Here is a 12,112-nt window from a genome sequence, read left to right as displayed (position 1 = left end):
ACTGTGATGTAGCTGTTGACTAATCATATCCAAAGGTATTGCTGATCACTGTTGGACTTTGTTGTACTGTGATGTAGCTGTTGACCAATTATATCCCAAGATATCACTGATAACTGTTGGACTTTGTTGTACTGTGATGTAGCTGTTGACCAATTATATCCAAAGGTATTGCTGATCACTGTTGGACTTTGTTGTACTGTGATGTAGCTGTTGACTAATCAAATCCAAAGGTATTGCTGATCACTGTTGGACTTTGTTGTACTGTGATGTAGCTGTTGACTAATCATATCCAAAGGTATTGCTGATCACTGTTGGACTTTGTTGTACTGTGATGTAGCTGTTGACCAATTATATCCCAAGATATCACTGATAACTGTTGGACTTTTTTGTACTGAGATGTAGCTGTTGACCAATTATATCCCAAGATATCGCTGATAACTGTTGGACTTTGTTGTACTGAGATGTAGCTGTTGACCAATTATATCCCAAGATATCACTGATAACTGTTGGACTTTGTTGTACTGAGATGTAGCTGTTGACCAATTATATCCAAAGGTATCACTGATCACTGTTGGACTTTTGTTGTACTGTGATGTAGCTGTTGACCAATTATATCCCAAGATATCGCTGATAACTGTTGGACTTTGTTGTACTGAGATGTAGCTGTTGACCAATTATATCCCAAGGTATCGCTGATAACTGTTGGACTTTGTTGTACTGAGATGTAGCTGTTGACCAATTATATACGAAGGTATCGCTGATCACTGTTGGACGTTGTTGTACTGAGATGTAGCTGTTGACCAATTATATCCGAAGGTATCGCTGATCACTGTTGGACTTTGTTGTACTGAGATGTAGCTGTTGACCAATTATATCCGAAGGTATCGCTGATCACTGTTGGACTTTGGTGTACCGAGATGTAGCTGTTGACCAATTATATCCGAAGGTATCACTGATCGCTGTGAGACTTTGTTGTACCGAGATGTAGCTGTTGACCAATTATATCCGAAGGTATCACTGATCGCTGTGAGACTTTGTTGTACCGAGATGTAGCTGTTGACCAAATATATCCGAAGGTATCACTGATCACTGTTGGACTTTGTTGTACCGAGATGTAGCTGTTGACCAAATATATCCGAAGGTATCACTGATCACTGTTGGACTTCGTTGTACCGAGATGTAGCTGTTGACCAATTATATCCGAAGGTATCGCTGATCACTGTTGGACTTTGGTGTACCGAGATGTAGCTGTTGACCAATTATATCCGAAGGTATCACTGATCGCTGTGAGACTTTGTTGTACCGAGATGTAGCTGTTGACCAATTATATCCGAAGGTATCACTGATCGCTGTGAGACTTTGTTGTACCGAGATGTAGCTGTTGACCAAATATATCCGAAGGTATCACTGATCACTGTTGGACTTTGTTGTACCGAGATGTAGCTGTTGACCAAATATATCCGAAGGTATCACTGATCACTGTTGGACTTTGTTGTACCGAGATGTAGCTGTTGACCAAATATATCCGAAGGTATCACTGATCACTGTTGGACTTTGTTGTACCGAGATGTAGCTGTTGACCAAATATATCCGAAGGTATCACTGATCACTGTTGGACTTTGTTGTACCGAGATGTAGCTGTTGACCAAATATATCCGAAGGTATCACTGATCACTGTTGGACTTTGTTGTACCGAGATGTAGCTGTTGACCAATTATATCCGAAGGTATCACTGATCACTGTTGGACTTTGTTGTACCGAAATGTAGCTGTTGACCAATTATATCCGAAGGTATCACTGGTAACTGTTGGAATTTTTTGTACCGAGATGTAGCTGTTGACCAAGTATATCCGAGGGCATATCTCATCACTGTTGGACTTAGTTGTAATGAGATGTAGCTATTGACAAAGTATATCCGAAGGTATATCTGTTAACTGTTGGACTTTGTTGTACTGAGATGTAGCTGTTGACCAATTATTTCCAAAGGTATCACTGATCACTGTTGGACTTTGTTGTACTGAGATGTAGCTGTTGACCAATTATATCCGAAGGTATCACTGATCACTGTTGGACTTTGTTGTACTGAGATGTAGCTGTTGACCAATTATATCCAAAGATATCACTGTTAACTGTTGGAATTTTTTGTACTGAGATGTAGCTGTTGACCAATTATATCCGAAGGTATCACTGATAACTGTTGGACTTTGTTGTACTGTGTAGCTGTTGACCAAGTACATCATCAGACATCACATGTCAGTGTTAGACTGTGTTTTACTGAGACATAGCTATTGACCAATTATGTCCTCAGATATCACTGATCGCTGTTGGACAGCGTTATACTGAGAAGTACGGTTTACGATGACCAGTCACATTCAGTTATATGACTGTTTGGTGATGTTATGTTTAGTTATAGTTGGTGACCATTTATATTCTTTGATATCGCTGATCACTATTGGACTTTGTTTTTCGGAGACAGATGTTGACCAATTGTATCCTTAGATATCACTGCTACACATTTTTATGAAGAATAGCTGTTGACCAATGGCATCCTGAGTCGTCAGTTTTGGCAGTGTCATCCACTGAGAAATAGCATCTGAGAGATTGAGATTATTATAAAGAAAGGGACTGTCCGAGATAAGGATAAGGCTCTCTGGGACATTTATGAAGAAATAAAATATTTAAAATGAGCAATAATATCTTCGGAAAGAAGATAGCCCCTTAAACACCACCGGTGATCTGATATATTTCCTGATGAATCAGTATTCTGTAAATATATCTTCTTAGATATCATTTATTAAAAATTTATACTTTGAGACGTGTTGAGTGGATATGTCCCACGATAAATCTCTATCTAACCAGGTATCTTCTAAGACACCAGTGCTAAACAGGTATTCTCTGAGAGATCAGTGTTAAACAGTCATTCTTTGAGACATCACTGTTAAGCAAAAGTATTCTATGATACATCACTGTTAAACAGAGACATTCTCTGAGATGTCACTGTTAAACAGAGGCATTCTCTGGAACATCTCTCTTAAACTGAGGCATTTTCTGACAACAATGTTAAACAGAGGCATTCTCTGAGACATCACTGTCAAAGAGAGGCATTCTCTGAGACATCACTGTCAAAGAGAGGCATTCTCTGAGACATTATTGTTGGAGAGGCATTCTCTGAGACATCACTGTTGAACAAAGGTATTCTCTGAGATGTCACTGTTAAACAGAACGTTCTCTGAGACATCACTGTTAAACAGAGCGTTCTCTGAAACATCATTGTTAAACAGAGCGTTCTCTGAGACATCAGTGTTAAACAGAGGCATTCTCTGAGACATCACTGCTAAGCGAAGGTATTCTTTGATACATCACTGTTAATTAGATGTATAAATTGACCAAATCTTGGTTCTTTTGAAAAATTTCGAGATATTTAGATCATTTTGCAAAATTACCACGAATTTGGTTAACCAGTGATATCTTCTGAGACAGTACTGTTAAACAAAGATACCCTCTGAGATATCACTGTTGAATGGAAATACAGTGTACTACCCTCACCTTATCCACAGGTGTAGGATATCTTATCCACAGGTGTAGGATATCTTCTCCTTTGGTACTCGAAGTACTCCGGCAAAGTCTTAATCATCCACTTGAGGTTAATGCCACTGAGCGTCTGGGGAAGACAATGAATGGAGAACTGTCGGGGATTAAGCTCTCTCTCTCTCTCTCTCTCTCTCTCTCTCTCTCTCTCTCTCTCTCTCTCTCTCTCTCTCTGTACTTACCTGGGATTATGTTTTTCTATCCTCAGCACTGCCGCTGAGTGAATCCAGTTCTTTCTGGTTTTTCTTTGTTTTTTTGGAGCGTGTCAGTTATTATTATCGTTATTATTACTTTCTAAACTACAACCATAGTTGGAAAAAGCAGCAAGCTATAAGCCCAGAGGCCCTAACAGGGAAAATAGCCCAGTGAGGAAAGGAAACAAGGGAAATTAGAATAATTTAAGAACAGTAACATCAAAATAAATATTTCCTATATAAACTATAAAAACTTAAACAAAACAAGAGGAAGAGAAATTAGATAGAAATAGTGTTCCCGAGTGTAACTTCAAGCAAGAGAACTCTAACCCAAGACAGTGGAAGACCATTGCACAGAGGCTAGGGCACTACCCAAGTCTAGAGAACAATGGGTGGTTACCTAAGTTGGAGTTTTTTATACTGAAGAATTTTATTTGTCTCGTTTCACTTGACCTGAGTCGTCTCTTTATATCACTGTGATACCAAATCAGACATGGAGGAGTAGCATGTAGAGTCTACATGGTACTCATCCATGGTACTCATACATTGTAGACCATATGTATGATTATTTTTGTGTATGCTTGTCTGTACCTTATATATGTGTTCTTATATATCCCTGTGTACCACCGCTTGTTATTATAACACTATTATTATTATTATTATTATTATTATTATTATTATTATTATTATTACAAGCTAGGCTATAACCCTAGTTGGAAAAGGAAGATGCTATAAGCCCAATGGCTCCAACAGGAAAAAAATAGCACTGTGAGGAAAGGAAACATGGAAATGAATAAACTACAAGATAATAATAAACAATGAAATTGAAATATTTCAAGAACAGTAACAACATTAAATTAGATCCTTCGTATAAAAACTATAAAAACAAAGTTTGGGTGATTACGTCTTCTGGAGAGAGAGAGAGAGAGAGAGAGAGAGAGAGAGAGAGAGAGAGAGAGAGAGAGAGTTTAAATATGTGTAATTAAGTTCATCAAGATGAGTATATAAATTTAAATTAGGGAAACATTGCGTAGAGGACATCTAACCAACTACTTGGGTAGTCCCGTAGCCTCTGTACCATGGTCTTCCACTGTTTTGGGTTAGAGTTCTCTTGCTTGAGGGTACACTCGGACACAATTCTATCTTGTTTCTCTTCCTCATGTTTTGTTAAAGTTTTTATAGTTTATATAGGAAATATTTATTTTAATATTGTTACTATACTTAAAATATTTTATTTTTCTTTATTTCCTTTCCTCATTGGGCTATTTTCCATGTTGGGGCCCCTATAATATTCGCGAAACTGATTATAGTTATTATCTAGTCATGAATTAATTCAACCATTTGTAATGATAATTTCTATTCTGGAAGGGGTAGTGCCATCAGTGCAGTTCGTGCGGTGTACTGTATGCAGTGTACCATGGTCTTCCTCTGTCTTGGGTTAGAGTTCTCTTGCTTGAGGGTACACTCGGGCACACTATTCTATCTCATTTCTCTTCCTCTTGTTTTGTTAAGTTATTTATAGTTTATATAGGAATTATTTATTTTAATGTTGTTACTGTCCTTTGAATATTTTATTTTTCCTCGTTTCCTTTCCTCAATGGGCTATCTTCCCTGTTGGGGCCCCTGCGCTTATAGCATTCTGTTTTTCCAACTAGGGTTGTAGCTTAGCAATTAATGATAATAATAATAATTACTTACGTGTCTTTGCAAAGTTCATTTTGCTCGTAGCTGCACCTGCTTTATATCTTTCTACTTTACCTCCTTTCCTGCTTCCTCTCTTCCTTCTTGCTTTTTAATCTCTTCTGCAACATCGTGTAACTTCATCGTTTTCCCACCGTTGCACTTGGGCGCTGAAGTACCTAACAGACCCCAGTTCGAATTCATCCCTTTGTATTTAAAAAGAAAATATCTGCGCAAAATAAATGCAAGTATAAAGCGTTTCATTATAGTACTTCCTTCCCCTCATACAGCATCAAGATTAGACCCCGCCATTCATCACCTGGCACTTCCCTTGATATCATTCTCAAAACATTCAGCGTGACGTCACGGCATCAGGAATGGGGTCTGTTGGTATCCCCCGGTGTTTTACTCTCAAGTAGACAAACCCTCGTTTGTATCCTAAATTTTCGTCGGCACTCAATAAAGAGTTCCAGGTGGAAGAGATGATTCGTGAGTGAAAAGAAACTTAAGATAAAACTGTATTATTTGAATGGTACAGGTACAGTATTCTAGAAGTTTTATTCCAGCTGTGACCAAGTTGTGGAATGGTCTTCCTAATCAAGTAGTTGAATCAGTGGAACTTCAAAAGTTTAAACTTGCAGCAAATGTTTTTATGTAGAACGGGCTGACATAAGTCTTTTTCTACTTTATATATGAAATATCTGTTTTAAGCTTGTTATTGTTTTTAGAATATTTTGTTTTAATTGTTCATTACTTCTTGTATTGTTTATTTATTTTCTTATTTGCTTTTCTCACTGGGCTATTTTTTCTTGTTGGAGCCCTTGGGCTTATAGCATCTTGCTTTTCTAACTAGGGTTGTAGCTTAGCTAATAATAATAATAATAATAATAATAATAATAATAATAATAATAATAATAATAATACAGCCCGGGACGTGAGCCCGGCCTTGGACAACCATCTGCCATCTCCCGTTGTTCGAAAATTGTATTTCATTATTTTCTTCTCATATTTTCCATCCTGTTATTCTTCTTCTTGTTCTAAAAAAAAACCTCCAGGCCTTGTGGTAACGATGGGAATTGGTAAAGAAATAAAAATAGGTGGGTTGGGTTGGGTCAGGGAACGAAGAGGAGCTATTTTAGGTTGGGGGGGATGAGGGGGGGGGAGTGGGTGGGGGGGGGGGGCGGGCGTGAGAGTCTGGTTAGCTATTTGTGAGGTGCTGTAGTAATTATGTTGAGTGTGCACCTTTTTTTATTTTTTTTTTCGACGTGATTTCTCTCAACAGACAAGGATATGTTTTTTTTTTTTTTTACTGTCTGGTAAGGATAAGGTTTCTTTTTTACTCTGTCTGGTAAGGATAAGGTTCTTTACTCCTCTTTCTGGCAAGGATAAGTGTTTTTACTCCACTGTCTGGTAAGGATAAGGCTTTTTACTCCTTTTTCTGGTAAGGATAAGGTTCTTTACTCCTCTTTCTAGCAAGGACAAGCGTTTTTACTCTGTCTGGTAAGGATAAGTTTTTTTTATTCCATTATCTGGTAAGGATAAGGTTTTTTACTCCTCTGTCTGGTAAGGATAAGGCTTTTTATTCCTTTTTCTGGTAAGGATAAGGTTCTTTACTCCTCTTTCTAGCAAGGACAAGTGTTTTTACTCTGTCTGTTAAGGATAAGGTTCTTTTACTCCTCTGTCTGGTAAGGATAAGATTTTTTACTCCATTGTCTGGTAAGGATAAGGTTTACTCCTCTGTCTGGTAAGGATAAGGCTTTTTATTCCTTTTTCTGGTAAGGATAAGGTTCTTTACTCCTCTTTCTAGCAAGGACAAGTGTTTTTACTCTGTCTGTTAAGGATAAGGTTCTTTTACTCCTCTGTCTGGTAAGGATAAGGTTTTTTACTCCATTGTCTGGTAAGGATAAGATTTTTTACTCCTTTGTCTGGTAAAGATAAGGTTTTTTACTCCTCTGTCTGGTAAGGATAAGCTATTTTACTCTTCTGTCTGGTAAGGATAACGTTTTTTTACTCTGTCTGATAAGGATAAGGGTTTACTCCTCTCTCTGGTAAGGATAAAGTTTTTTTACTCCTCTTGTTTGGTAAGGATAAGGTTTAAGAGTTTTTGCTCCTCTGTCTGGTAAGGATAAGGTTTTTTACTCCTTTGTCTGGTAAGAATAAGGTTTTTTACTCCTCTGTCTGATAAGGATAAGGTATTTTATTCCTCTGTCTGGTAAGGATTGGGATTTTTACTCCTCTGTCTGGTAAGGATAAGTTTTTTACTCCTCTTGTCTGGTAAGGATAAAGTTTTATGGATTTTTACTCCTCTTGTCTGGAAAGGATAAGGTTTTTTACTCCTCTGTTGGGCAAGGATAAGGTTATTTACTCCTCTGTCTCGTAAGGATAAGGTTTTTTTATTCCATTGTCTGGTAAGGATAAGGTTTTTTTATTCCATTGTCTGGTAAGGATAAGGTTTTTTACTCCTCTCTGTCTGGTAAGGATAAGGATTTTTTTACTCTTCTGTCTGGTATGGATAAGTTTTTTACTCCCCTAATGTGGTAAGGATAAGGTTTTTTATTCCATTGTCTGGTAAGGATAAGGTTTTTTTATTCCATTGTCTGGTAAGGATAAGGTTTTTTTATTCCATTGTCTGGTAAGGATAAGGTTTTTTTTATTCCATTGTCTGGTAAGGATAAGGATTTTTTACTCTTCTGTCTGGTATGGATAAGTTTTTTACTCCCCTAATGTGGTAAGGATAAGGTTTTTTTATTCCATTGTCTGGTAAGGATAAGGTTTTTTTATTCCATTGTCTGGTAAGGATAAGGTTTTTTTATTCCATTGTCTGGTAAGGATAAGGTTTTTTTATTCCATTGTCTGGTAAGGATAAGGTTTTTTTTACTCTTCTGTCTGGTATGGATAAGTTTTTTACTCCCCTAATGTGGTAAGGATAAGGTTTTTTTATTCCATTGTCTGGTAAGGATAAGGTTTTTTTATTCCATTGTCTGGTAAGGATAAGGATTTTTTACTCTTCTGTCTGGTATGGATAAGTTTTTTACTCCCCTAATGTGGTAAGGATAAGGTTTTTTTATTCCATTGTCTGGTAAGGATAAGGTTTTTTTATTCCATTGTCTGGTAATGATAAGGTTTTTTTATTCCATTGTCTGGTAAGGATAAGGTTTTTTTATTCCATTGCCTGGTAAGGATAAGGATTTTTTACTCTTCTGTCTGGTATGGATAAGTTTTTTACTCCCCTAATGTGGTAAGGATAAGGTTTTTTTATTCCATTGTCTGGTAAGGATAAGGTTTTTTTATTCCATTGTCTGGTAAGGATAAGGTTTTTTTATTCCATTGTCTGGTAAGGATAAGGTTTTTTATTCCATTGTCTGGTAAGGATAAGGTTTTTTACTCTGTCTGGTAAGGATAAGGATTTTTTTACTCTTCTGTCTGGTATGGATAAGTTTTTTACTCCCCTAATGTGGTAAGGATAAGGTTTTTTACTCCTCTGTCTGGAAAGGATAAGGGATTTTTATTCCATTGTCTGGTATGGATAAGGTTTTTACTCCTATGTCTGGTAAGGATAAAGTTTTTTTACTCTTCTGTCTGGTAAGGATAAGTTTTTTTACTCCCCTAATTTGGTAAGGATAAGTTTTTTTACTCCTCTGTATGGAAAAGATAAGGGTTTTTTACTCCTCTGTTGGGTAAGGATAAGGTTATTTACTCCTCTGTCTGGTAACGATAAGGTTTTATACTCCTCTGTTGGGTAAGGAGAATGTTATTTACTCCTTTGTCTGGTAAGGATAGGGTTTTTTTTTATTCTATTGTCTGGAAGTTTTTTACTCCCCTAATGTGGTAAGGATAAGGATTTTTACTCCTCTGTATGGAAAGGATAAGGTTTTTTACTCCTCTGTTGGGTAAGGATAAAGTTATTTACTCCTCTGTCTGGTAAGGATAAGGTTTTTTATTCCATTGTCTGGTATGGTTAAGGTTTTTTACTCCTCTGTTTGGTAAGGAAAAGGTATTTTTACTCTTCTGTCTGGTAAGGATAAGTTTTTCACTCCCCTAATCAGGTAAGGAAAAGGTTTTTTACTCTTCTGTCTGGTAAGGATAAGGCTTTTTTTACTCCTCTGTCTGGTAAGGATAAGTTTTTTACTCCCCTAGTCTGGTAAGCATAAGGTTTTTTACTCCTCTGTCTGGTAAGGATAAGGTTTTTTTTACTCTTCTGTCTGGTAAGGATAAGCTTATTTACTTCCCTAATCTGGTAAGCATAAGGGGTTTTACTCATGTCTGGTAAGGATAAGGTTTTTTACTCTTCTGTCTGGTAAGGATAAGTTTTTTTTGCTCTGTCTGGTAAGGATAAGGTTTTTTACTCCTCTTGTCTGGTAAGGATAAGGTTTTTTGCTCCTCTTGTCTGGTAAAGATAAGGTTTTTTACTCCTTTGTCTGGTAAGGATAAGGTTTTTTACTCCTTTGTCTGGTAAGGATAAGGTTTTTTACTCCTCTGTCTGGTAAGGATGTGGTTTTTTTACTCCTCTGTCTGGTAAGATTAACATTTGTTACTCCTCTTATCTAGTGCGGATAAGGTATTTTACTCCTCTGTCTGGTAAGCATAAGGTTTTTTTACTCCTCTTTCTGGTAAGGATAAGGTTTTTTAGTACTTTTGTCTGGTAAGGATAAGGTTTTTACTCTTGTCTGGTAAGGATAAGGTTTTTTAATCCAACGTCTGGTAAGGATAATGTTTTTTGCTCCTCTTGTCTGGTAAGGATAAGGTTTTTCACTCCTTTGTCTGGTAAGGATAAGGTTTTTTACTCCTTTGTCTGGTAAGGATAAGGGTTTTTACTCCTCTGTCTGGTAAGATTAAGATTTGTTACTCCTCTTATCTGTTGCAGATAAGGTGTTTTACTCCTCTCTGTCTGGTAAGGATAAGGTTTTTTACTCCTCTTGTCTGGTGAGGATAAGGTTTTTTTACTCCTCTCTCTGGTAAGGATAAGGTTTTTTTACTCCTCTTTCTGGTAAGGATAAGGTTTTTTAATCCAATGTCTGGTAAGGATAAGGTTTTTGCTCCTCTGTCTGGTAAGGATAAGGTTTTTTTACTCCTCTGTCTGGTAAGAATAAGGTTTTTTACTCCTCTTGTTTGGTAAGGATAAGGGTTTTTACTCCTCTGCCTGGTAAGGATAAGGTTTTTTACTCCTCTTGTTTGGTAAGGATAAGGGTTTTTACTCCTGTCTGGTAAGGATAAGGTTTTTTACTCTTTGGTAAGGATAAAGATTTTTTTACTCCTCTGTCTGGTAAGGATAAGGTTTTTTACGCTTCTGTCTGGTAAGGATAAGGTTTTTTACTCATGTCTGATAAGGATGATAAGGATAAGGTTTTTTTTACTCTGTCTGGTAAGGATAAGGTTTTTTACTCCTCTGTCTGGTAAGGATAAGGTTTTTTACACCTCTGTCTGGTAAGGATAAGGTTTTTACTCCTCTGTATGTTAAGGATAGGGTTTTTCACTCCTGGTAAGGATAAGGTTTTTTACTCCTCTGGGTGGTAAGGATAAGGTTTTTTATTCCTCTGGTAAGGATAAGGTTTTTTATTCCTCTGGTAAGGATAAGGTTTTTTACTCTGTATGGTAAGGATAAAATTTTTTACTCCTCTGTCTGGTAAGGATAAGGTTTTTTACTTTGTATGGTAAAGATAACATTTTTTACTCCTCTGTCTGGTAAGGATAAGGTTTTTTTACTCCTCTGTCTGGTCAAGTGACTTTTTTTTCTTCCTTTTCTCCTATCCTTTGCTTCCTTGGGACTTTTGTAATGATATTTGTGAAAATGATGATGACAGTGATATTAATGATAATGATGATAGTAGCAATAAGGATGATAATGATTTCAAGAAATAAATCGGATTCCACTTTTCATTATAGTGAAATCAAGCAAACGAATATAGAATAAATTGGTTACTCTCTTACTCATTCCTTAATTTTTCATTCATTTTTTCTCTTATTCATTTTAATGAGAAATATAATTCAATGAAATTATCTCACTGGTCTACTAATTAATTCATGTTTGGAATATAATCCCAGAGAGAGAGAGAGAGAGAGAGAGAGAGAGAGAGAGAGAGAGAGAGAGAGAGAGAGAGAGAGAGAGAGAGAGCGCAAACCTTCGGTCATTCATTCATTCATCATTCATTTGAAAGAATCAAAACTCAATTTTAATTCATTCTTAAGAATTAAAACATTCATTCACCTTAAATTAAACGAATGAGTCCTCCATTTATTCATCTATTCAAGTTATTTATTCAATTCATTATTAATCTATTGATAATTAATTATTAATGATTATTAATTATTCCGTTATTATTAATTAATAATCATTATTAATCATTCCTTTATCATTAATTATTAAGCATTATTAATCATATATGAATCATATTAATTATTAATTATTAATCATTCATTTTTAATCATTCCTTTGTACAGATGGAAACTTGAATTAATGAAAATACTCCATTATTCATCTTTCATACCTTTTAATGAATGAAAACCCACCTTTCATTCATTCATATTAATGAAAACGATCGAAGCCTCATCCTTTGATTAGTGTTAAGGAATAAAAAATTAATCATTCAGTTAAATGAAAGAACCTTTGTTTTATTCCTTTATTTCTTATTAACGATACAATTGTCTTTCAT

This window comes from Palaemon carinicauda, chromosome 15 (assembly GCF_036898095.1).
Source record: "Palaemon carinicauda isolate YSFRI2023 chromosome 15, ASM3689809v2, whole genome shotgun sequence".
In the NCBI taxonomy this organism is placed as follows: domain Eukaryota; kingdom Metazoa; phylum Arthropoda; class Malacostraca; order Decapoda; family Palaemonidae; genus Palaemon; species Palaemon carinicauda.
The sequence above is the reverse complement of the archived record's forward strand: the minus strand, read 5'-3'. Positions refer to the sequence as shown.